This window comes from Grammomys surdaster, unplaced genomic scaffold, assembly GCF_004785775.1.
Source record: "Grammomys surdaster isolate TR1022 unplaced genomic scaffold, NIH_TR_1.0 126176, whole genome shotgun sequence".
Lineage (NCBI taxonomy): Eukaryota > Metazoa > Chordata > Mammalia > Rodentia > Muridae > Grammomys > Grammomys surdaster.
The window spans coordinates 5441659-5469128 of NW_021620983.1; the positions used below are offsets into that span (position 1 = coordinate 5441659).

At 40.7% G+C, this 27470-nt stretch overlaps 1 protein-coding gene across 4 annotated transcripts in view; it reads left to right on the forward strand.

The window, feature by feature from the left end:
* Nucleotides 1-27470, forward strand: part of Sox5 (SRY-box 5) — a 370611-nt gene that overhangs the window by 223320 nt on the left and 119821 nt on the right. The window lies entirely within an intron of this gene.

The window sequence follows — 27470 nt, forward strand, 5'->3', positions numbered from 1 at the left end:
GTGTGTGTGTGACAAGGCCAGGGTGTGTGAGAGACAGGACCAGGGTGTGTGTGAGACAGGACCAGGGTGTGTGTGAGACAGTATCAGGGTATGTGTGAGACAGGATCAGGGTATGCCTGTGTGATGGGACCATTCCAACAAATGCCACATTGTTGCTGACTGTATAATTAATTTATGTGTCCATCTAAACTCTATAAGGAATATTGAAAACATAGTTATATATAACGCATCTCTACAAATAACACCTCCAAAATAATGTCAATGATTTGATTAAGCCCTTGATTAGATAGAATTCAACAGATAATCCTCAATTGGATGAGAGGGCTGAAGAATATTATAAACTCAGAAACAAAATTTTAGGAATAAGAAAATGTAAGGGAGGGAGAGAGAGGGAGAGGGAGGGGGGAGGGAGGGAGAGGGGAAGGGGAAGAGTCAGTGAAGTTCCACTATGCATCTAAGTGGAGTCCCAGGTTTATGGAACATAACAGAGATAACTTATATAAAGAGAGAATAGTGGAGAATATTCCAGAACTCATTTTTAAAAACCTAACAGCTTAAATGTAGCTATATGAAGAACAATCATTTCAAGCTGTCCAAATAAAATTGAATCCACTTATATTGTTTTCATTGTTCAAAGTAATAGAATGTCAAAGGAAGTGATATTAAAGGCTACCAGGAAAAATAATTTTGATCATCCATAAAACCTGGCGTTTTGACTTACGTTGAACAAAGTCACTGAACTTGGTCAAATCCCAGCCATATGTGGGCTGCCATGTGGGGATGCAGATGCCATGTTGGGACATTTGAATGACTTCAAGCTTCTGTTAATACATCACAGTTTGAAGTTATGTCATTAAGAAAAGAGACAAACTGAAATATTGAAAAGATAAAAGTATTTGTCAGGAGACAATGATAAGAACTAAAACACCCTCACGTTCTCTTCATGTGGGGATAATATTTGATATTTAGATTTTTAGGTGCATAGAAAATCTTCAAAGGTAATTACAGAAAGTGATTGAGTCACATCTAAGCTACTGGCATGAAAAAGCAAAATAAAATAAAATACAAAAGTCCCCAAAGTAAATGATGATGATCAACAATGACGAAAAAGAATGATATTAAAAGCTAGAAAAACAGAAAACGTCAACTTTGTAAAACATTATGGTCAAAATATGCAGCTAATTAAACAGTTTACATCCTGAGACAGTTTACTAAATTATGTAAGAAAATAAGATGACCTGCAGGCCATTATTGAGAGTAGCGTAAAACTCAAGGAAGCGTCGAAGAAGAACAGAAAGTGCTAAGGTCAGAGGATGATTTTTAAAAAGACTTTAAAGATTTTTTAAAAAGTAGCTAAAGGCTGAGCTAAAGCAGGAACAGTAGTTCATTCTGTAAATACAAAACCGGAGACCAAGAGTATACATGCCAATAAATAGGTGTGATATGTATTTCAATTTATTGGGACTATGTTATCATAGATGCATAGTGCTTCTAAAATACTATACTTAGATTATAAAATGGAAAGTGAACAGAATCATACTGAATAGGGGATGGAGGAGTGGGGAGTGGGAGGGAAGGACAGAGGGAGGGAGGGGGGAATGAAGGAGGGAAGAGTGGGGAGAGTGGGAGACAGGGAGGGAGGGAGGGACAGAGGGAGGGGCCATCATTATGGATGGCTTTACTAGGCATTTGTCAGTTGTTAGGTCTCTTGGATGCAATGTTTTGGAAGACACGGTATATAAAACAAGAATTATTTTAAACACTAAATCCAATCCAATATCTAGGGGTAAAGATGCTACTCAAAAACCACATTTATGCAATCAGTTTTGCTAATACTGGTTATATATTCATCAATCATATCATTAATTATTGTAGAGTGAAGTAAGGTGGATCACGTTCTGGCGGTAATACGGTTTGTACAGCAACCAAAATATGAATAAAACCTCAATATTTACAAAGAGTTAACAAGCGTTTCAGTGATAAGATGGCAAGGAAGGAATTTTAAACAGCTGGTAACACATGAAAGGGGATAAGAGTCAAGTTTGAGCTGTTCTCAGGACCGTCGCCTGAAGTTCTGTAGACCAGTGAAGGGGCACTTTTGTTGAACATCCAATTCTTACATCAATTAAGAAAACCGCCCTCATTCTACTCTGGATGTTAGAGAAACAGTAATTCACAAAATGTGAAACACAGCCATGGGGAAATTAAAATTAAGCACTTGGGGAATTGACAAGGGAGAAAGCAAATATGAACTCTAGAGGCAGGTAGAGTTTTGTTTGAGTAAAGGCATGAGGTGTGTCAGTCTTTAGTGATATTGATCAAGAGAGCAATGGAGAATAACTCAAAGAGAAGATCAAGTCTTGCAAAGATTGGAGAGATATTGGTGGGATAAGCTGATTCCTTATGGAATTTGGCTCTCCCTCTTTCCTCCCACCCCCCCCCTTTCCCTTTAAATCAGATTTGAGTCTGAGGTCCTTATAAATGAGCATCAAGTCTGCATGAATCTCAAAAATACATCCTTGGGCATCAGAACGGGAGTTAATTATGTTAAAATAATTTATCTTAGACCAATACCTATAAACCCTTCTTTCCATGTTCATTTCTCTCCCCTCTGTGTGTCTCCCACTACCAGTGGCCATCTCATGTCTGCACTGTAATCTCTCAGTCTCTGTAGAACAGAGTTTGTTCAGCAGGTGACATGGGGTGTGTGAAATACAAGCAGGAAGCTGGAGGAAAGCTGTATATCCTGAAAGAGGAGATTCAGAGTGCCATAAGAAGGCTTTTTCTTGACCATGGAAGTATAGAAACAGAGGACCAGGAATAGGCAGAATTCCAGACATCAACTTAGAGAACAGAACTACCTCAATTATCAAGATGTGTAGGTTACACTGCCACAGTTGATGGTATGCTGAGCAAAAAAATAATAATTTTAAATGTGAAAAATTGAAAGAGTAAATAATAAATTAAAGTAGGGGAATTTCACCTATTGTGTACCTGAACCTTAAGGCTCAAAATATAGTTAATTAGTTAATTAATTAATTAGACAGCTTCTGGAAGCAGTGGGTATACTGGAGAGGGGAGTGTCTGCTGGGGTGAAGAGCATGGTCTCAGGCAGAGCCACTGAGGGAACCAGTTCAGCTGCACCCAATGGCCTTGTCATTTAAAGCCTGCTCCGTGGTAACACACAATAAAGGCTTTGCAGCTCAAGTATCTAAAACTGCCTCCTATTGGCTACTGTAGTGTTACAGCCCTCATTGTGGACGAGGAAAGAACACATGGACCAGGAACAGTAAAGAATCAGCTTCACATGGTCTGAAGTAATTTATGAAAACTGAAAACAAGAGAAGCCAGGCTTCTTCTTATTATTATTATTTGATTATTTTATTTATTTATATTTCAAATGTCCCATTTCTGGTCTTCCCTTTATAAACTCCCCATCCTTTTGCCCTCCCCTTTGCTTCTAAGAGGGTGCTCCCCCACCCACCCACCCACCCACTACAACTTCACCCCTCTAGCATCCCCCTACACTGGGGCAAAAAGTCTCCACAGGACCAAGGCCCTCCCATCCCATTGATGCCAGATAAGGCAGTCCTCTGCTACATATGTAAGGATATATACATATATCCTTACATATTCATATATATTCATATATATTCATATATATATATATATATATATATATATATATATATATATATATATTCATTCATTCTTTGGTTGGTGATTTAGTCCCTGGGAGCTCTGGGTGCTCCAATTATTTGATATTGTTGTTCTTTCTATGGGGTTACAATCCCCTTCAGCTCCTTCAGTCCTTCCCTGTCTCTTCTTCTTCCATTGGGGTCCCCGCCATCAGTCAGATATTTGGCTGTGAGAATCTGCATCTGTCTCAGTCAGGCATTGGTAGAACCTCTCAGAGGACAGCCATACCAGGCTTCTGTCTGTGAGCTTGGGCATATATCCAGAAAATGTTCCAACATATAACAAGGATACATGCTCTACTATGTTCATAGCAGCCTTATTTATAATAGCTAGAAGCTGGAAACAACCTAGATGTCCCTCAATGAAAGAATGGATACAGAAAATGTGGTACATTTACACAATGGAGTACTACTCAGTTATTAAAAACTACAACTTCATGAATTTTGTAGGCAAATGGATAGAACTAGAAAATATCATCCTGATTGGGGAAATGCAGGGACAAAGAGTGGAACAGAGACTGAAGGAAAGGCTATCTAGAGACTGTGCTACCTTGGGATCCATCCCATCCACAGACACTACTGCAGAGGCCAGGCCGTTGAATAATCATTTTTGCATGTTTTAAAGAATAAACTCATCTATTTCAGTCATTCCTTTAACTGTTTCACAAACTCCTGGTTGAAATGGGATATGTAAAATTATATAGAAGGCACAGCTCTGTCCATTCCCAACATCTTAGAATCCAGTGATTTCCCAGGATCTGCATGGAACACTCCTGCTCTTATCAGAATGTGCTGTGCTCCCACAGGTCTGTGGGTGGGTTTAGACACTTGGTCCCCAGAAGGTGGAGCCATCTCAGGAGTCTGGAATCTGTAGGAGGCTGGCTTTCACTGCTGGAAGCAACCAGCAGCTGGCTCTTCAGATTTGGACCCCTCCCACTTCTTTTTGACTTCCTGGTCCCATGGGGATGTGAGCACACAGCCTCCTTCTGCTGCCAACACAGATGCTCCAGCTACCACACCTTCCCCACCTGAGTGGGCTGAACCTTAATCACCAAGCCAATAAGCACTTCTTCCTGGAAGCTGCTTATTGCTGGGTGTTTGGTCACAGCCATGAGGAAAGTCGCAACACAGTTGCAGATCTAAAAATTGGACCTCCTGAAATGCTCCCAGATACCAACACCAGGAAAAAATGCCTTGCAAGACAAAGATCACAGAATGAAATCTGCATTTTGAGTAAAATTACTTTTAGAAATTTCTATAATATTGTCTCTGGACTAGCTGTATATGGCATATATAAAAGAGAAATAAATTCAGCAACCAGATTTTTGCCCTGCCGCTAGCAGACACCCAGAATTTGAAAACTTGAAAATGTAAAACTTACTTTTGGTCCTCATCAGTTTATATAAGTGATATCCAACCAGCCTTGACATGACCGTCGGCATATTGAGAAGGGTTTTTTTTCTAGTTAATAATAGAATCATTTCATTAAAACATAACAAAAGTAAGACCCAGCTGATAGCAATTACTTGGGGGGAATATTAGAATATTAGGCAGAGGATCTCTGATCACTCGCCAAAGTGCGAGGAAGCAAATCAGAGACAGGGAGAGGGAGAGGGGGAGAGCACGGGAGAGAGGGGAACTTAAGAAGCTACGGTTATATACACTAGCTAAACCAATCAGGTAATGTACAGCTGCCCTCACTTCATAATTTGGATTTTCATGACTGCCATGCAGTCAAATGAACCTGATAGCAATGCAATCACTGCTCATTGAACCTGCTTTAAGTAAATGTTGGAATTTCATTGTCTTCAGCACGGGGAGTGGGTAATTAACCAGAGCTGGTTCCTTATGATTATTTAATGACATAGTATACTTGAAAACTTGTCACTAATGTCATATATCTGAAAAATTATTTTCTGAGTACAACTGGTGTTAGAGGTGACCAAGCGTCACAGAACAGAGAGGAAGGAGGCTTATATAATGATTGCACTATTGCATTAGGAACGTCAGGCCACACTTGACAGCCCCAAAGGCCCGTGTTCAAAGGCATTTCTACACAAGATGTCAGCATAATTGCAGCCCCCAGATCTATGGGAGGAGGTTGAGAGTGGGCCTTGAAGGTCTGATAATTCTTAAAGGATTTTCAAGATTACATATAAAAAGCTGGAGAGACAGCTCAGCACTTAAGAGCACACACTGATTTTCCAAAGGACTTAGTTTTCAGCACCCATATCAGGCAGCTCACAACTACCTGTTATTCTGGGAAACTCAACACCTTCTGGTAATACATTCACACCACACACACACACACATACACACATACATACATGCACACACACACATACACACATACATACATGCACACACACACACTTGCTCATACACATGTGCACACATAGGTGCACACATACACACAGAGCAAATTTTACAGAGAAAATATAGTTTTTAAAACCTTTCATAGTAGATGGAAATATTGCTGCTATCTCAAATATTCTAGAGCACAGGCACATTTGTAAATGGTGACCAGCCATAGGCTGATTGAAACCTAAGCTAAAACTTCTGTTAAAATAACAAAAAATGGAGAGCACTAAAACTAACCCATAACATTGATTCAGAAGAAATGGTCCCCAAAGCTTTATTTCAGCCACAGCAGAGACGGTCATGTGCCCGCACAACTGTGAGAGAGTCTTCCTGAATTATGGGAGAGCAAGCCCATTACTCTGTGTGTGTAGGCAGTTTTACTGGATATGGACCATTGAAAACATATAAAGCTCTCTATTGTGTGACTGCTAATATGAACAGACCATAGGGCCCAGGACTTCTGTGGAATGAAAGACTCAGGGCGAACAGGCGCAATATTGCAGCCCGAGTTTATGGTTTAAAGGGTTTGGTTATGTTTAAAAGTCTATGAATCTCTCACTTATTAAACATTTAATTGGGATTTTTGAGTCATAGGGAACGTTTTTGTTTTTCAGTTCAGCTCAAAAGGTAGTTCTTCTCTTGAGAGGTAACCTGCCCCTCCTCCCCTTGCGAGGGACCAGGCTGTATGTGGGTAACTAAAGTTGTGTGGTTACGTGTAAGTGTAGCACTCACATAGCTCGGTATTGTGAGAGAAGTACATCATATCGCCTCGATTTGAAGAACTTGAGCTTTGAGAATGCCAGTCTAGCTCCTCCTGATCACACTCGGAAGCCCAGACAGATTTGGAGATTAAACGGCACTCCCATGCCTCACGCTTATTTACCGTAGATATGAAAATGTTTAGATATGAGAAAGCTGTTTCGGCGAGACTCAGTGTAAGAGACATTGAAAGAGTTTGCACTATAAAGTAAATCCTCCGTAACAGACTGGGTTTCCGGTGACCCCTGTGTTACTTGACCCTGGAATCAGCTCTCGAAAACCCCTCGTGTAGAGAAGCTGGCTGTCAACAGCACCCATTTTCTCTTGTTTCTGGAATCCATTCTTAAGGATAAATACCCTCGAAGTCTGCTTTAGTCAGTGTTCCCGTTTCTCCCAGTTTCCAACAGTAAACATATGTGTCCGCACACATTTTCTATTCTGCACCAATGGGAAATCATGTTCGATGGGCATAATGCAATCTGGAGGGATACAGGGGAAGGGAAAAAAATATTCCTTTATCTAGAGCTGTCGCACTCAGAGTGGCACCCTCGCCAGGTAACGGCTGCCGTGTGGTGGGATAAAGGAGCGAGGTGTCATATGCTTCTCTTCAGAGAGATTTTGTGATTCTGTGAAAGCAATTGATATTTGAACCACTTCCTAGTTTTCTTTTGAATAATTAAAATCCATTCGAGAGCCCAGTATTTGCCAGTTTGAATGGCATTAGAGAGTCGCCAATTGGCATGGTTTTGGTGCCTCTTCTATTTGTTTCCGTTTTGAGTTGGGGAATATTTTTGTATTCCCAGAGAAGCTGTTCTAAAATATGTCACCCGTTTCACATTTTCCCTTCTTGGGCTCATATTTTTATGCAATACAAAAATAAATAAATAAAACGCTTACTGGGGCTCCGGGATGGTCATAATATCAGGAAACTGGATCTCCGCCAAATTAACCAAGACGTGGTGATGATATAGCCAATTTTTGTCATTCTGAATTTAATATCTGGCTCATTTTTTTAGCATAAATGTTGCACTAAGTTGAGTTATTTTCATTCAAAAAAAAAAACCCTGATACTATTTTGGCATCTTCTTTTTATAGACTGTATTCTGCTTTACAACTGTTCACTGTATAATTTTATCTCACTGAAGTACCTGGATTAAGGACTTAGGAATTTTACCCGTGACTTATACTACGTGTTAAATGGGTGTTGTGCTCAAAAGGAAATGGGCTCCATTATTTTTCTGTAGAAGACGGTTGTTCTTAGCTTTTTACTGTGGACATATAAGTAGCTGGAGTGGCTAGTGTATTATTATTGTACATAATCAATAAGATACCACGATAACTGAGCTCACATTTATATTGACCAGGCATAGTGTTGTCTACTGTATCACATACTTCGGGCTTTAATCCTGACCATTTGGTATAGGAGCAAATAAGGAGATTGAAACTGGCCTGACTTTCACTCATGGCTTCTAAGGAGATTCCTGGGAGAAACCTGGGTGGAGGCAGCTATTGACATACTTAGAGAAGGGTCTGTTCCGGGGTGTGTGATCCTAAGCCTCTATGACCAACTTCCTTAATTAGTATTCTTCTACTTTAGCATATGTTTCGAGAGAGCCCATTGAAGCATAAAATTGCATTTGGAAAGAACACACTTCAGTTCTTGTAGAGCGGCACTCTTCAGTGAGGGTGATGTGGACCAAACAATGCCTTCATTAGTGTGGTTTGCCTCATAAGACTCTTTGGTCACGTGAATGTGTGGACAGGTTTCTCGGGCCTGCTATCCTTGCTTCTGGTGAGACAGAACCTGAGCAATTTAACCTAAGTTGAGATTCCTCAAATCATGTACATTGAAGTCCTTCTGGTCTCCCCTCTGTCTGCTCTTCAAGGTAAAAAGTCAAATAAAAACAAGAAACATAGAGCCCAGTCCTAGTGGAGCTGGGGGAAAGAAGGCTTGTGTGAGTGAGTAACCCTGGCTCCCTCTCCTCTACACGGCTCACCCTTGCCTCCTGTGTTCACAGTCCTCAAGACAGTTGCCCACTAACTAGTGCAGTGACTCTGTGCTCATGTGCACAGAAATATTGATTCCTGAGTATTTTTGCTTTCTCTACAGGTGTAGTGCCAAAAGCTGTACCTCCAACGCTTTTATAGCTGTGTGCTCATTCTTGTAGGCTTCTGTTTGGCTCGGATAAGACACCTAAAAGAACTGAACAGCTGTGGTTATGTCAATCACTTATATTTCTCATTTAAATTTAAAAAAAAAAACACCCAGTGCAGATTTGTCCCAGGCTGTTGCACTGTCTGGAGGTCATGGCGTTTTAGAGGTGGTTGAGAGGCTCACAGTTCTGAGGCCTCTTTCATTTGGTATCTGTAAAGAAGAGTTTTTAACTCGCATCCGTAAGCATGCCATTCTTAGCAACAAGCTAGCATGATGGTCAAGGTTTTGAAGAACATTCTGAAACACCAAAATGTCTCACCATGAAAACTAAGAAATGTCATTAAAACACCAAACAAGTAGCAAGTCTAAAGGGAGGGAGGTCTTTAATCTCGTTCCTGTGAGTGCAGAGAGGAGGAGCTGAAGTGGGCAGTGCAGGACCAGGGAGGTCCTGCAGACCTGGTAGCTGCCTTTATGTAAGACAATGGAGCTTGTGAGTACCCTGCTTCTCTCCAGGCAGCTAGCTTAGTCCCTGGTTAACCGAAATTGTTGAGTAATTGTTCTGAGATTGAGAACAAAATGCTGAATTAAACTGTTCCCAGTGCAATAATTGTGTGATTATAGCATTTATGTCGCTGGCCAAAGGAACAGTCATTAGGTTTGGAAGACTTACCAAAACCACAAGTACAAAAAAGATGCAAATCACATGTAAATTGCCGTTTAATACCTATCCGAGCTCCAAAACAGGAGAGAAGAGTGGAGCACATTTCTACTTAGAAGAGAAGATGCTGCAAGTAGCGATTGGACATTTAATGTAGATCTGACATTGTGAAGACAAAGAAATGTGCTCTCTTGCTCTTTTGACAACCTTCGTTTTATTGGTCATGCATTTATTTCACTAACATGGGCCTCACCCCTTTTCGCCATCCCAAAACTCCATCCTTCCAGCCTCCTTAACCAAATGTTTTTGTCAACTCCGTATGGGTTCTCTAGGTTCTTGCTCTCGCTCCCCTCCCCCTACTCTGCTTCTAGAAGTTAGGTGGTAAAAAAGACTTACCAACCAATGAAATGTCCGGGAAGAAAAACCTAACAGGAAGACTGTCAGTAAACACTTAGAGAACAGCAAGGAACCCGCTCGCTGATGAAATTGGAAGACTGGTTTTCATTGCACTTTGAAACACTGTATCAACACAGTGATACAGTGGCTGGTTTTCTCAGTAATCCTAATCCCTCTGGTGAGCTGCTTTCAGGCTAAAGCAAGCAGAAGGCTGCTGCCTGGTGCTGGGAACCAGGTGTGCTCTGTATGGGGATTACCTACACAGCCAGCATCAAGCCTGTTCTAGATAATTCGAAGTAGTGGCTTAGAAAGACAAATGACCCCTTTAAGACAAGTGACATTGCAATTTCCTCTGGGTCAGCTGGGAGTATGTCAGTGGCTCCCTTAGACATGATGTGAATGGACATATTTTTAAAAGTTTGGATTTGGGGGATCTTGGTAAAGTTCATTTTTTAAATACACAGTGAATTTATTGGAGGTAAATACATTTGTCTTCACTGGTGATGTGGACAGGGGAACAAAAGACAGATAGGTGAAGAAGCTGGAGGCATTGACTGTGTGTTTCCCTTCTCCGTAGATAGAAATGTGGTCAACACTGAACATTTCCTTTGGTCTTAACATTTGGGTTATTTTTAACTGCAATATGCTGTACTAGATTTGCTTTATAATTGTTTGCTTTATAAATTTGAGTAAAAACTACCTCGGCAATTGTCTGAGCAGTAATATTCCATATAGAATTAATATGATACATACATGAATAGCTTTTCCTTATTTGTCATATTTAGAATCATTTAAAAGTGCTTTTAAGTTCAAGATGTCAGACACCTGATAAAAAATTTAGTTGGAATTCTGAAACTTTTATTTTTTTTTATCAATATCTTTACAAGTTGAGAGCAGCTTTCATGTTAATTGCTATTCAAGCTTTATATATTTAATTTCTTAGGTTTCCTCATAAATATCTTATAACAATTCTATAATACATATGTGGAAAGATTTGCTTGTTGTTTTATGTCCTCTATTGTCTCAGGGAAGAGTTTATACGAGGTTCTTGATCATTTTCTTCTGAGCTTTCTGTGCTTCCTATATATGATGCCCACATGTTTGAAACCTAGGCAGTTTTTATCTAAATCTTCTTGATTGTTTTTCCTAGCAGTTCGGTCTTCTAATGGTACAGCTCTGAATGTCTAACCACGCCATAATATTCAATAACCTCTCTCTCCTGCCAACCTCCCACACATTAATTAGAACAAACACAGATTTTAATGATCCCACTTGTCAATGGCAAAGCACACTTAAAAAAGAAAAGACAAGGATCATATTTCAGAAATAAAGTTGTGTTTCTAAAGGGAATATAGACCCACTTTCTGGGATGACCGGTCATTGTCTAAAGGACATCACGTAGATCTCAACTTTCAGGTTACTCTTCACAAGGTAAAAGTGTGACTGAGCCCCATTTGAAAAAAAAAAGCCATTTCCCTTCCATCTAAAAAGCAAAAATTGTACACGATGTTAAGACTTTGAAATCTGTCCTTGCTTCCTGTCTTAGCATGTCAATAATTCATTGTATGTGCTTTGAGTATCTTGAAAGGTATTACAGTCCGTACTTGTCATGTGTAAAATTTTCTGCACGCCCCTTATGTTGAACTTGCTAATTGTGTCACATCACACGTAATGAAACCTTTTTTTTTTAAACTTTGAACTACTGCTGATTTTTTAAGTTCTGCTATCATACTCCTTGTAGTATGGGTAAACTAGTAAAAGAACTAGTAAAAGCTCTTGTAACTTCCTCGATTTTGCCTCAGAAATTGCGAGGCTATTTTTATCGGATGTATATAACATACTAAAAATTATTCTATCACTGAACTGAAGATCTTAGAGGTGTCCCTGAAAGGTCGCGGTGCACTATTACACTCTGTATTCAAGTCTATCGTTTGTAATATGAATGCCAATGCTTTAGATTCCTTCTGTTTGACACTTCTAGGGTTATTGTTTTTCGGGCAATCTGTTCTTGTCCTTTCCAACATTTGGCCCTAATGATTTAACTGCCTGTCTTAGAAATAAAATACATATGGGTATTCTTAGGTGTTTAACTTTCTCACCACTGCCTTTCAGAATATAACATTAGCTCACTTACATTTATTGTAATTAACAATGGCGATTCTCTTCATGCTTTCTACCCGAGGCATATATGAGTTGTGTGTTTTACATTTCCCCATTTTGTAAAGACATCACCCTTCAGTCTATTTTAGTTGTGGTCATAGTTCATTTTGATATGAAGTTTATTTATACGACATCCTTGGTTCCTGTTCCAGGAGGCACCGTGGCTTTGTGTCTTGTTTGTAGCTAGATAGCCCATTCTCTTAGCTCTTCGACTAGCTATCTGCCCAATTATAGACATGCCTCCATTTTATGATCTATAAGGCAGGGCTAATGAAAGCATCTGTGAGCATCTAGCTCAGGGACAGCTGGATGGCTTAGATACCCACAATCAGCTTGTGTTCTCTTCTGTTGCAGTAAAATGTCTATACCAAGAATTGGCTGAATTTTGATGGCTAAAAAGTATTTTTAATCAGAAAGGCTCTCTACACATTTAGTAAAGTGCTTGTGATATTGTATAATCCATCCACATTTAAATATAGTCTTTAAATGTAGTGAGTAACAGTGTTCTGTGCTAGAGTTTCTCAACTCTGTGGCAAAGCTCTGTGACTGGCCAAACTTTCTTTGGGATATAGCAATTGATGTAATATCCCTTGTTATTGCATGCATTTGTGTTATATTTATTCACAACTAGAAGATGCAAAGTTCCTTATTACATAAATGACACCATATTCAATGGTTTGTCCAATAGAAAAAATAATTCACATTTTCAGCTCAAAAAAAAAATCTTCTGTGGCCTTTCTGGTAATTTCACACATTTTATTTCCAGTGACAAATGTTCTTGTGAGCAGCTAGGCAAAGTGTCCTCGTGACAGCACAGGCAGAAGCGCCTGTCCGGTCAGGCTCTGTGAGGCAGCCTGTACTCTCAGAGAGAATGCCTCTTCACCTTCTAAAACATTGAGGGAGATACTCGTTAATATTCCCAGTGAGGTTGCAGGCAAGGGTATTGTGTAGAATATATCCTGTGCTTTGATTATAAGAAATGACCCTCAGGTCTCTTTCTGTGTCTCAGGGCTGATGTAGTGACGTCTTCTCATACAACAAACCAACAACGGCTTAAATACATAGCATCCACACAACGTCTTGCAGAGACCTTGCAAGGTCTAACAGAGAAATGGGCTCCACACCAGAGAAATATTTAATGTGTTAAATGTTTAGATGAATGAGCACAGGATTACACTTAATCCCACATCAGAATTATACGTGGAGTTTAGAGATAGAGCTATATAAGAGATTTTAAACATAAGGTAATAGTTCATTTTGATTCTACAAGAAGAGAGGGGCATGTGTGGGAGGCAATGTCTGCAAAGAAAAGTTCATTCTGTGGCCTCGTGTGATTTTGTGTGGTTCCTCAAAAGCCACAAAGAGTGGCTTTGATTGAGTACATACCACGTCAAGTTACATTTTAATTGTTTTCATATTTGTGTCCTTTCTGTAGCTGCAGTTAGGATCTGCAGTTACGTAGTGACAGGTGCAGCAGGTATCAGGTAGCCTCATTAAGGACACCTCAGGCCCTTCACGTTCTTTCTGTCATGAGCACTGGTGTGAACTTCTGAGAAAGGTGACAGCTGGACTGGGGAAGGTGGTTGGCCCCAGCCACTCCTGGAGTTCAAGGCATTGCTCTGAGGACATCAAGAATCCTCATCGAAGACAAACCCAGCCCAATGTCTGTCGTGCACAAAGTGGATCATGATAAGTTGGGAACTGTGATAAGAGGAAAGGAATAGGAAACCTATTTGTAAATGGTTGGCTCAGCTGAGAGGTGGTATCTACTACCTGTGAGGCATCCAGTGGACACTATGGGCCCCAGCATAGCTTAGCTATGGCCCTGACCTGAGGGCAGAGTGGTTTTCTTAGCTTAGGTTTGGGAACCTCCTTTTCCATCTGTGAGGAAGACCTGATGGCGACCACCTCACTGAAGGCGTTTCCGATTCTCTGTCACTGCCTCCACATTTATACTTGTAGCCTCTCCTGTTGGTCCATTTTAATGTTTTGGTGGCATTTCATATCTTATCAGTATGCCATCTTGAGGAGCTAGTTCAATGCTTGGTACCTTGTGGGATATTAGTGAATTAACAAATAGAATGTGTCTCCTAAAGGAAGTCGTACTAAAGCTGGGCTTTGAGGAAAACACTGCTTTTAAGCCTAAGACACGCGCAATTGTTCTTTGGGGGTAGGGCATGGATTAACCTTTATTTATTTAGTCTTTTCATCTATACTTGAAGTATTCAGAATGATGTAGTGATGTGCATATGCCTAGAGATTTTATAAGCATGTCTCCACTACTGTAAATGATATTGCAGTGACCATGGAAGGAAGGCCTCAACTCTCTGCAGGGTGGTGATTTTGTTTGGGAATAAGCCCCCAGCTTTGATCATTCCTAGGTCTCTTCACTCTATGTCCTCTGAAGAGACTGTGCTAATTTAAGCCCCGCCTATATATGCCATCTCTTATCTGGGTAACACCTAACATACCCGAAGTCCCATCTCATTGTGTTTTTTAGTTGTATTTCCTGATAATTAAGTATGAATACCACGCGGGCATTTTTAGTCTTCCTCAGAGAAAACAAGCTGATCTGAGATGATTGCTGTTGCTGTTGTTGCTGCTGCTGTTGTTGTTTTTCTCAACTTAATCTCAAGTTGTATTGATATTTTGCTTTACTCCTCCTGAGTGTTGTGATCCCCTTGTGTGTTCTGGGCATAGACCCGGGTGGGTGTTTCCTCACTATCCACAGGCCGTTCTCTGTGTTCTCGGCTGTTGGCTCTGTAGATGCCTCTTCATCTGATCGCTTCCTCTCACCACTTTCACATGACTAGCGTAAGCTTTGATGTAAATGAAATCATTACAGGCTCTCTGTCAACCTTCCCCATGTGCTAGCTCATGGTCTCAGGTCTTCTGCTTAGATATTTAATCCATTTGGAGTTGGTTTTGTGTGTGGTATAAGTCAAGAGTCCAATTTCTTTCTCTCTCTCTCTGTCTCTCTTACTCTCTTCTCTCCCCACCCCCTTTCAAGCCTGGATCTAGTTTTCCAGGCTCCATTTATCGGAAAGACTTCTTTTCCCCATCCTGTATTTTTGGTTCTTTCATTAAACATCATTCAACTGTCCATGCATGAATTTGCCAGGTAAAGCCCCACCTCCATCACAAATTCATGGATTTGAAGACAGAATAAAGTCCTGTTGGCTAAAAGAGAAAGCAAGTCTATTCAGAAATATAACCAACATAGTCAGGTGACATTAGAAGAATTAATAATTGAACACTCATGGCATAGAATTTGTGCTAGTGAATAAGAAAGGTCCCTAAGAAATGATATGGGACACAGAGATGGGGGTGGCTTCAGTTTTGAACTAAAGGTTAGTAATAGATGCTTTTATTGAAAATTATAAAATTAGAGTGAAAATTTTTTTCATTTTTATTTCAGATCATTCTTTAGTTAAGTATTAGAGAATTTATTTCCTATTTTCTAACAAAAGAAGTAACAATGGCTACCAGCTTGAGAGCCTTGGGGAGGGCTGCCAAGCATTTAACTCAGGGTGGTAATTCCTGTGTTAAATATCCAGGATGCTCTATACTAGCTCCGTTTTTTTTTTCTGGTCAATTTTAAGATAAGTAATATCTAAAATACACATATGGAAAGTCTGAAAAATAACTTCTGTGGAAAAAAAAAACTAAAGCAAGATGTGATTGCAAAGTGAAAAGTTTGTCATTCAAAGTGCCACACTTGGTACACACACACACACACACACACACACACACGCGCACACACACACACTTAAAATTGTAGAATTTTATCTTACAAGGATTATTTAAATGTGATCCTATTTTACAATGAAAATATATGTTGGAGTTAATTTTCTCACAACTGTATTTTGTGGTATGTACATTAGGATTTTTATTTCAGAAACTTGTTTTGGTGATACCACTTGTGAGAAAGAATCAACAAATTTATAGTCAACTATGTGGCCTTGTGTAAGTCCCAGACTATTTGTTTTTCTCATTAATAAAATAAGAAGTAGTGGCAGCTGCCCTTCTAATCTCCAGGATGTTGAAAAAAAATATCTAAATGGCTGAGCGCATTTGGAAGATTTTCTGAAAATATGAAGCATGCTATAATACAAAACACACCTATTTTAAACAACAATCAAAATGGTCTTAGAAAAGGTATAGATTCTTGTAAGGTATGTTTTATTTTTATTTCTAAGTAAAGATACAGTTGTAAATAAAGATATACTAACTACTCCAGCACATACATTCCAGTAGTTTACAGTCTGTTTGGCATGCCCTCCTCCTTAACTGGCATCTTAAGTCAATTGTCCCTTTACAGGTAGCTTTTAGATATAAATTTAAGAGAACATCTGTTTAATTGATGTTACTATCACATAAAATCATTAATCATCTTCTATTATTAGCCACTGAGAAAACATTGTGAATCAAAATTGAGTACTGTTGAATTTTATAATGAGAGAGGATATGCTTTAGTCTTGCTATGAATTGAAGTCCCAGGACAGGATGATGTACAAGGGGGGCTTCCCTTCTCTGAGGAGATGGGAAGGGGGTAATGGGGATTTTCAGAGTCTGATTGGGAGGAGAGGAAGGGGGAGGGAGGGCTGTGACCAGTATGTAAAGTGAGTGAATGAATGAATGAATGAATGAATAAATAAATAAATAAATAAATAGGGAAAATCAGTAGGAAAAAAAAATTCTAACTGTGGACTCATGATAAGTGATCATTTCTCACGTTGACCCTGGTATTTTAAGTTTGCTTCCGCCTTTTGGGCAATTGGTATAGACAGCAAGATGTGTCACAAAACAATCTTAGTTGGCAAAGCTAGATTCTGCTCATGTGGCTGATTGTGCCTAGTCTCTTGAGACGCACTGTTCTCTTTATGAGAACCATGCTAATCAACAGAGTGGTCCTATACATTTGAAAGAAAGGAGGTTTATCTCAGTGAAAGAGATGGGCTCTGGATGGGCCTGGTGCTTCTTACCTATAAGCCCAGCAGCTGTAGTGCAGAGATGAGCTGTCAGGCCAGGAGTTCAAAACTAGCCAGGGGCTACATAGTTATTTCCAAGTCAGCCTGGCCTAAAGGTGAGACTTGGTCTCGAAACAACAATAATGTCAGAAACTCCAGCCTCAGGAAGGTTCAGGTTCTGTGGAGAAACATGTGTGCAAATCTTTGATTTGAGGCAGAACAAAGATAGTAGGTGAGCACCAATTCCCAAACCAGGCAGTTTGCCATATTTTAATTGCTAGGTTCTTCATTCAACTGAAATCTCTCCCTTCTTTATCCTCTGTACTTTCTGCCTCTACATCACAATTTGTGTCTTTCTTGCTTTTCTGTTACTATGCTTCTAATAGAAATCATTCCTGATGTCAGCCCTGAGCCGACAATATACTCTGTCTTATCATGCATTGCATGTAGATTTGGCTTCATCTTGGTTGAAATTTGATGTGACTCCAGTGCGTATTAAAAGTATGGAATGTAATAATTCAGTTTTTAAAATAGAGTCTACTATTAGATAATATTTAAGTCGAATCTGTGGTACCCCCCCCCAGGAGGAAACTTCCCAGTTGTTAAAGCATCAAGGGTCTTAATTTCCATCATTTGAGAGTGGTTGTATCTTAGTAACAATGGCAACAGTACACACACCACATCGTGCAAAAGTAAGACCACACCCGTGAAATGAGCGGTTAACAGGAAGAGTCACTGACCATATAATATCTCAGTTTGTATTAGATCTAATGACAATCTGGTTAAAGTACAACAGCAGTTACCAAGGACGACATAAAGTGTAGGTATTATCATAGGTCTGGTCTTAGAGGAGCATTGCAGTCTTGCCTGGGTTATTTCTCCATCCTGGCACATCACTGTCCTGGTTCCTTAGTACTGCTTCCAGTGTTTGTATCCTGTGAACTCATGGGGCCCACAGAGCCTTTTCTCGATAGGGGTGAGGAGGAACAGGGGAATCAGAATTTTATTTTTTTTTAAGTGATAGGCAGTGTAGAATAAAATAAAAACAATTTTCCTGGTGGGTCACTTTACTAAAACAGGAGTAAAACAGGAGCTCTTCAATGTAGTACTTTTTTTTTTTACTTTTGCAGAACAGAGTCAAGCGAACACTCCTGCTGTGGTTTGTCCAGGGCTGGGCACAGGGAAAAGAGGAAATAGAGTCCTTACTTTGGCTGCTTAGGCTCTGCAGGCAAAGCTAGCACACGCCCTGGGACAAAAGTATTTGTTGTCACCAGATAACTTTGCAGCCAGCTTCAATAGCACCACTTTTTCTTTCTTTCTTTTTTTTTTAATATCTTTTTTTTTTTTGGCAGCCAAACTCTTAGTAGAACCATCTGTCTTTCTATTAGTATTTTTGAGGCCTGTTTTGAAGCCACTTTGCTTGGCAAAGTCACTTTCATCCTTGGAAACAATTTAAAAAAAAAAAAAAAGTTTGGTGGCTTTTTGCCGAAGAAGAATACTATGAAAAAAAAAAAACCCACATGGCTGTTCATTTTTGTTCTAAAAAAAAAAATGTGCTTACTTTGTCTTTGTCTTAATCAGATGAAATTGGAGGTGGTGCGACTCCTGGGTGTAACTGGGATCAGAGGCTAGGACTGAATTTTAGCAAGGCATCCATCTCTTTATCCCTCTGTGAGCTTGCCTTCAGTCCTCCTTGTGGATTAGATTGAAGATGAACAGACTTTTATTGTTTTAATATTTTTTTCCTAAGAACCATGGTGTTGAGTTTGATAAACTGAGGCAAGACACAAGACCATTACTGTCTTAAGGACCCCACACCGCCCAGTGCTAAGAAGGGAAATGCAGTCATGGCTTCTTGCTCATTCAGTTTGGATAATTCTACGCTACCTACCTAAACCCCTCTTGTGATCTCATTTGGATATTACGGTCTTCATTTTCTCAGAAACTGCTGCTGTGCAGTACTGTGTACATCGAAACGGCCTCTGTGCTTCCCGCTGAAGGTGACTGCACATTGCTCTGCAGTAGGTGAACGAATCCCTAGGTAGTGTGCTTAAACACTATGTCCCTCATCAGACCAAACTCAGAAGGAGTGCCTGGAGATGCTGGAGATTTTTATACTTCTAATTTCATCTTCACTGGGGCGGGTGTACTACAAAGTTAACTTCTCTGAGAACCTGACCAGAGGGAGCCTCTCACCAGCCCTCACAAGCCCTGTTTCTGAAGCTCCTGATTCCTGAGGGGTGTGTGTGTGTGTGTGTGTGTGTGTGTGTGTGTGTGTGTGTGTTTTACATTTGGCTAATGCCTTATGCCTCTCTCTCTTTTTTCTTAATTTTGGTTTTGTTTTGTTTTTTGTTTTGTTTTTTGTTGTTGTTTGGTTTTGTTTTTTGTTCTAAATTCAAACCCTACTTTGATTTTCTTATGATGATTCCTTGCTGAATTCTCTCCACTCCTCCCTGGCCTGCTAACTTAAATTCACAGTTACTAAACCCCAGTCTCAGTGTCTAGGCACTTTCTAAGGGGGAACTACAGAAATACAAAGTCTGAAGGCATCAGGATTCCCATGGGCTCAGCTGGGATCATAGCTTGTTTTTTTATAATTACCTTTGGCTTATCTTCTCTTTTATATCTCATTGGGCCACCCTGAGACTCCCTCCCTTCCCTCTGTGACCCTGGCTCTCATCTTCCAATCAGGCCTTGCCTCCATCACTGATGGAGTGGCTTCTATCAACCAATCAGTCTCGCCCTTTCACCTATCCACCTACAACACAGGCCTGCCTTTATTCATTTTTAAGTAGGATATGCGGCTCCTGTTAGGAGTGGAAACCTTCTTCCTCTCTTCCTTGCCTTTCTGCCAACTCAGGTATTGGACCAGCAAAATCTCTTGCCCACGTGTTTGAAACTCTTCATCACAATTTTGTTTTAAATCACTGATTGGAAAGGTAATGTGCTCAGAATTCGGCAAGGAGTTCCTCCTCTGTCCGCAGCACTAGGTCTGTTTCTACACCAGAGTCCACCCTCACGACCTCTGTGTCCTTGCCCGTTGCTCAGCATTCAACCTTCGAAGAGTGGCTCTATCCTTGTCTGCTGGAATTGACAGCAGTAATGTATCCTTCAAAGAACAATCCCAAGACACACGTTTCTCCTCTCTGATGATACTCTTTCCTCTGCATGTTTTTCTCCTGCCGTTCACTCCCTGCATCTTGGACTCACCTTGGTTCCTGTGTCACCACACTTTCTATTGTCTTTATCTACACTCTCAGCTGACCTCTCTGCTCACACACAGATGCCTCCTCCGGCCTCTGTTGAATGGTTGCTGCAACTCTGATGATCATGAGACTTGATTCTTCCCTTTGATTTCTAACCCCCTTTCTAGAGTATCTATGACTTCTCAACCCAGAACCTCTGTGTTCTCCTCATTCAGTCCTGGTCTCCAGTTTCTACCTGCTGGGAAGCCAATGGGCCAGAGTCTAGACAGCTCAAGCTTCTCAGTGCCTATCAGAACTTTCCTTGAATTCTTTCAGCTCTGCCTTTTCTTGGTTGTTTGCTATCACCTTGGGTAGACAGACTCTGGGTATCATCCTCGGCTCTGTTCTTCACCTGTTTGTTCCTGAATATTTCTTGACATTTTCTCCTGGTGCATACCTATTAGGGATCGCCCCTTATCTGTCTGTTCCATCTTATCAGCTTTGCAGGTGTGCTTTCGGAACTCTTCTTATTCTACACTGCTGAATCAGCACGGTGATTCGTCAGCCTTCAGGGGGAAAAGTAGGTAGTTAGTGAACCTAGATTCAACTTTGACTCAGGCTGCCTTCTCACCTCTAGCTTCTTCCAGGAGGGGAGGTGTCCCTTGCCTGTGGAGTTTTCTCGTGCCTATTTTTCTCTCATGCTTCCCTTTCTTCTTGGAATGTTTTTCACAGATGCTCCTCTGTTTGCTGGGCTCACTTCCGCTTATCCAGCCAGCACCACTCTGTCCTCCAGCCATCTTGTGGGGGCGGGGCTTGGGTGAAGCTGGCAGTCTCCAGTCTGCTTCTGGTCCTGCATGTCTTTCCTCTGTTCCCAAGGTGCTTTCCAGAGATCTTTGAGACTGACTAGGTGTCACTGAGTTGTAATTGTCTCTTTGTCCCACACGACTCAGAGCAGACGTGAGTGTGAATTTGTTTCCTGAGCCTTAGCCACCTCAAAGTGAATATTGTGCCTAGCTGATGTGAATCAGGTGAAAAAAAAAATGAACAAAACCAATTCATAGAACAAATGGGAAGCAGATTAATAATCATAAGCATTTGCTTAAGATGGAACCAAAAAGTTATACAATAGAATGTATTAAATATGAAATACTGAAATAAGTAATTGATAGATACTTTTCTTTATAAATGTGTCAGCATACTTAATTGGTGGGTCACAAATTTTTAGAGGGCACGAATATATGCAGCATCTTCTGGTAGAAGAATAGAAGGTGTTAGAACATGAAATACATTTCAAAGTTTTAAAATCAGGATGTATCTGTGTAAATTTGCTGTGACATATTCCAACTTGTGAATAACATGCCCCCTGTTAAAAAAAAAAGACTAAAATTTTGTGACAAAAGTAGTTTATTGAAATTTAATTAAAAATGTCACACATTTTTAAAACTTAATTAAGAGTTTAAAAGGAATTTCATGCATTAAGTAATAAGCTGAATTTAGTAGTGATTAAACTTAAGAAATATTCAAAAGTAGCAGATATAGAAGGTAAATTTCCAGTGGTACTGCTAGTTCATTTTAGAATGTGTCCAGAGAGCTGGAGCTTTCTGACTCAGTGTGCTCCTTTCTCCACAGCGGTAGCAAGATTTTAGCAAAGATGAGCTGAATGGTATAGCTAACATACAGCTCCTCACTTGTTCCAAGAATTAGATGCACAGAACTGCTTGCCCACCAAAGTAGTGAACATTAAGCCACTACCTCATGTGACGAACCCCTTCCCACATCACTCGCCCACCCATAAGACACAGGTGTCATGTCTCAACTGCACATTTGGACGGCTTTACCTTAGGTGTGTTTGTCCTTTTAATGTTCATTGCTGATGCATGGATGCTAAACACTATAGTTCACACCTCCCAGAAGCTTGTCTAACACACCCACCTTTCCACAATGCACACCTCGGGCCCCTCGCACTTAGGAACAACCCTTAGCAACTTAGAGTAGTCTTGGAAACATTTCAAACAAACAAATTATCAGCCCAACTGTTTCCCTGCTCCCAACACTCTGCGTGGCCACAGAATTATCTCTGCTCTTGATTTGAGAGTATGAGCAATTTTCATCAGAGGGCAAATTCTTGGCTGAAGAATCTGAGTCGTGAAGATAAAGTGTGTGTGGAAATGTGCTTTAGCTTCATATGAAGACCTATCACACACTGTTGGGGTGTGCATTTGCTGGGAAGCTCACTGGGAATATAACAACACCATCTCTCCAGTCTGTCCTATAATGTTCTTAAGAAATTGGGCTAATATGTTTTGTTTAGTCCCTCTCTCTCTCTCTCTCTCTTTTTTTTTTTGTCCCAGTGGCCTTAGCTTAGCCTTTAAAAGAAATACAGTATTATGAACAATTTATTTGGCCAAAATAGGTCTGACTTTCTTGTCAGTATGACTGTCTCTCAGATAAGAGAGTCCCTAGGTTCTTCCTCTCTTTAAGGTATGCTGTTTCTCACTTGTCAGTTTAAAATTATTTAGACACTAAAATACCTAAAGCTATAACAAAATATACTCAATAACTACCCGTAATAAAATAAAAGTTTCAAGTATACAGATTTAATAAAAATCCCCAGGAATTTTACCTTGCCCCCTCATAACATTACAGCCTTTACCAAATAAAATAGACTGTGTTATTGAATAATACTCTCTTTCACATTTGTCCCATAGTAAAAACAACCATTAAGTAATGCCATGGAGAAAAAAGAATCTCTATATAAAAACAGTATGCTTTTTTTTTAAACTTAAGAGAATGTATGCCAAGCTTGGCGATGCACACTTATCACCCAGGCCCTCGGGAGAAGAGGCAAGACAGACCTGTGTTTGAGACCAGCCTGAGATACAGCAAGGCCTTGCTCCCCAACAGAGAGGGAGAAACGAACTTGGAAACTCACAGGGAATCACTCGAGCTAGCCGAAGGCCAAGAGAATAGTGAAAAGCCTGATTGTCCATCAACATATCAAGGCAGTGACAGCATCCATGCCATATCCTGAAACTAATGAAAAGACACGAAAAACCCAGAGAACGGTTGCAAAAGTAAATAGTAACACTAGGATAACCAGCTCCCACACAATAATTAAACATTACACAAAGATAGAGTAACCAAGACAACACTGCAGGGCATGATGCATTAGCCACCTACAACACAAGTTCGTAATGTGTGCCTGACATTTCTATATTACCTCTTACCTCCTTCAAAGATGTAACATATGAACCGATGTAGCCCCTGTATGGCTAAGAACACAAAACCCCTGGAACATACTCTGCTGTACTTCCCCGGTAATTGGATTCCTTTCTGGTCACTAGATAAGCTGGACCTCCACAGAATCTTTGTAGGCTTTGCAATTGATAGCTTGCAGATGCTCCAGTGAGGGAACTCCCAGTCCATCCAACCTAAGTTCATTCTCCATAAAAGAGCCCAAGCTGTTGGGTCCAAACAACACAGTGAAAGAGAAGTTGAGCATTTTTTTTTTCTAAATAGATTTGTAGTTCACAGGGACAAGTCAATATGATTAAAAATCATTCAATGCTGGAAGTGTCCTGTTACTTTTCTCGAGCATTAGCTTATTAAATTATGAAAGGCAATAGTTCTTTCTACTCCATACACAGTTGGATGCAGTAAGAAGTGCCCCATAAGCAGAGACATTGTGCGAGCCTCAAAATCATCCGAAGAATGAGTACCACCTTGCCATGAGGAAACAATGGGACGGGTTGATTAGTGGAAGCATGGGAGCATGCTACCGAGTGCATTCTGGAGTGGACAAGCAGAGAGGAAGCCTGCAAACATGTCCTTAAGATCTACTGGGGCAGAGACAAAGGGCGTGCGGTGGAAGGTGGCAGAAACATCTGGAAAAGAGCTAGGGAGAAAGGAAAATCCATACTGAGTCTTGGTCATTTGTCACTAGATGAAAGCAAGCCATCCCAAGTTAAAAAGCAAGAGGCATAAATGCAGTGCAGATCTGAGCCTTGGGAGATAAACATGGCAACCGAATGGAATTATATACCTGAGAATCACTTAGGAGGAATTTTAAGGGGGCATAGCTTAGTGTCTGTTATTGTCTTGGCACTAGGATCTTTCCTTCCCACTGCTGACACATTTAAAGGTACTCTGTACAAGACCCAAAGAGTTGTTGACAGTGATGAAGAATTCTTGAAAACAGCTCTTCTGGGGTTGTCCAGAGCTTGAAATCCTAGGATCTGGGATACTGAAGAAGAAGGAGGCTCCTCGGGAGTTTAAGTCTCTCCAGGGCTTTTTGGTGGGACTTTGTCTCAGTGCAGTTTTAGCTTGGGTATACACTGGGATCATCAAGGGTACTCTGAGGAAGACTGTGGGCTGATCTTCAGCCTTTGGGACTAAACATGGACAGGAGCCTCATGTTGGGCTTTCTCGAAGCCTGTCACAGGACTCTGGAACTTATACGTTTGAGAGTTGCTTCACTAAAACCAGACCCATGATCACTGTAGGTCTGGGCATTGTTTTGCTTACGTTGTAACAACCTGAGGTATGGCTGCTCCTCATACCCTCGATGTATGTTTAATCCAAGGATTTTCTTCTTCCTTCCAAGTGTTCTCATTAAATTTATGATACTATGCTGTCTTAGAAATAAGCCGGATCATGTAAAACCACAGGTAAAATGTGTTCGGTAGAATGGGAAGACTGTGATGCCTAGCCATCGCCCATAACCAGTGTGGCTGGTTAGTCATCTGTCTCTTTGCTTCTTATTCTCATCTGTCTCCTCATACCATCCTGAAGTAACTCATGCTGTTTGTGTTGGATGTCTGTTGGCTTCGTGATTTAGTCTACATGTCCCTATATTTGTACTGTTGCATACTCCAACCTTTGACTCTTAATCAATGGTATTTCCATGAGCATTTACCTTTGCCCCGACCGGAGGGACAGTGAACTAGGATCCAGGTGACCTGGAAGAGAGAACTGGAGGACAGGGAACATGAAGAAACACCGCTTGTCTATAGGCTGATCAAACCTCTGATTTTACTTTTTTCACACAGGGGTTATATGTATATAGAGGCAGGATGTGGGGAAGGGGCTGACACAGGAGCTTAGGTGTTCAGGAGGAGTACAGATATCTTCCAGAACAGAGGGTCAGCAGGGTGAAGGTTCAGGGGACAGGCCACTATGACTCCGCCTATGATTCATTTGTCTTTATCTAAGTTGGTACTATCCACCAAGGCTACCTATCTACAAGGTCTATGTATTCAGCCTGGCAATTTTCCACCAAAGCTGCTTGTTTACAATAGCTTCTAGGCAACTGTTTCAGTGTTTTTCCACAGAGACCCAAGACTTTGTGTTAACAGGCATGTATGTCAGGCCTATTGCTGATTTTAGGCATATGGCTGATTTTAGGTCTTCAGTGTATAAGCAGGGCTGCTCCTGACGTACCTTCTACTATTCTGTCCTAGAAATAGCGACCACAATCATCTAAGATTCAATCTTTGTCTTGATGTAGCATTTCCTCATTCTAGTCACTCTGGTTCCAGTGGTGTGTGTGTGTGTTTGTGTGTGGCAGAGATATTTATAACAATTTGGCAAAAGTCATAGTTTACAACTAACAACCATTGCTAAAACAGGACTTCATCACATTCTCCTATATCCCTTCTGTTCCTCTCTGCTTCTCTCTTCCCCTCTCTTTCTTTCCTCCTCTCTCCCTCTCCCTTTGTCTCCTCTCTCTATCCCCTCTATCCTTCTCTTTCCTTTTCTCCCTCTCTCTATCTCCCTCTCCACCTCTGTCTCTCTCCCTCTCTCTTGTTGTCTCTCCCTCCTCTCTTCCTGTCTCTCTGCCTCTCGCCCTCCCTCTTCCTTTCTCTTTTTGCCATCTTCTCACTCATTCATCCCTCCATCATCCTGACTTGGAGATTTAAGCCCAGAGGTTTATTGTGGCAGGTGAAACAGAGAAGACAGGGGTGAGCTTTTAAAGCCGGAACTGATGAGAAGCATGGGCATCTTAGGATTCCTAGGGATGGTGAACAGCAGCAGCAAGACGCAGGCTGAGACATGCCACAGAGATCATGAGATCTTTGATTTCTTGATGATTGTATTCTGACTGCCAAGATCAACTTCACACACATAGTTGATAGTTATTAATTATTTTCTATGTTGCTGAATTAGTTATTGTACGGAAAGACTAGTGAAGAACACAGTATCAGGTATGTGACTTTTAACATGATCTTAAATCACTAACCATATACCCAGAGACAGACACTGACCAACAGATCCATTCACCTGGGAGACATCACCTACATATTTTTTGAAAAATAATAATGCTAGTCATATTAGTTGCTAACTTCTACATCAGACAATCACATGACAGATTTGTAGAGATGGTTATGCTAGATTGTATTTTCCAAAAATAACCTTAATTTAGTATGTAGATGTATGTGCACCTGCCTGCCTCTGCCTCCCTAGCGTACACCACCACATCAGCTTGTCTGTAATCCCAGCACTGGGGCAGCAGAAATGGGAGCATCCCTGGAACTCACTCACCTGCCAGTCAAACCAATCAATGAGCTCATGTTCCATGAGAGAAGTGCCTGGAAAAAAATACAGTGCAAAGTAACTGAGATACCTGACGCCGGCCACGGGTCTCCACATGCAACGCAAAGCCAGACGCTTGTGTACGTACCCTCATGCGTGCATACATACACAAACACTCACACATACATTACACACACACATAGAATTAACACTTGCAGGTGTGGTTTCTAAAGGATGGTTTCCTCCATTTTGGGAGGTGGCGACTCTTTAAACAGTATCTCACTGCTACGAGACAAGAGTGTGACATTTTCACTGAGGGAATTCATGCCAAATGTATTCACTGTGTTGGACGTTAAACCTAGTTATTCTTTGAAGGGATGAGGTCTTCTAGCTGTTACCTCTGAGGTTGTCCCAAGGCATGCCCATAAAACCAAGTACCTGAAGAAATTTCCCATCAACGACTGGTTTTTACCTTTACTTTTAGCGTATGTTCATTGCATATAGTGGTGGGATTCATAAAGACTCTTCCTCTCACGCGGATTATGCATTTTGATCATAGCCACCCATGCCCCTCCCCTTCTCACTTCTTAACCAATT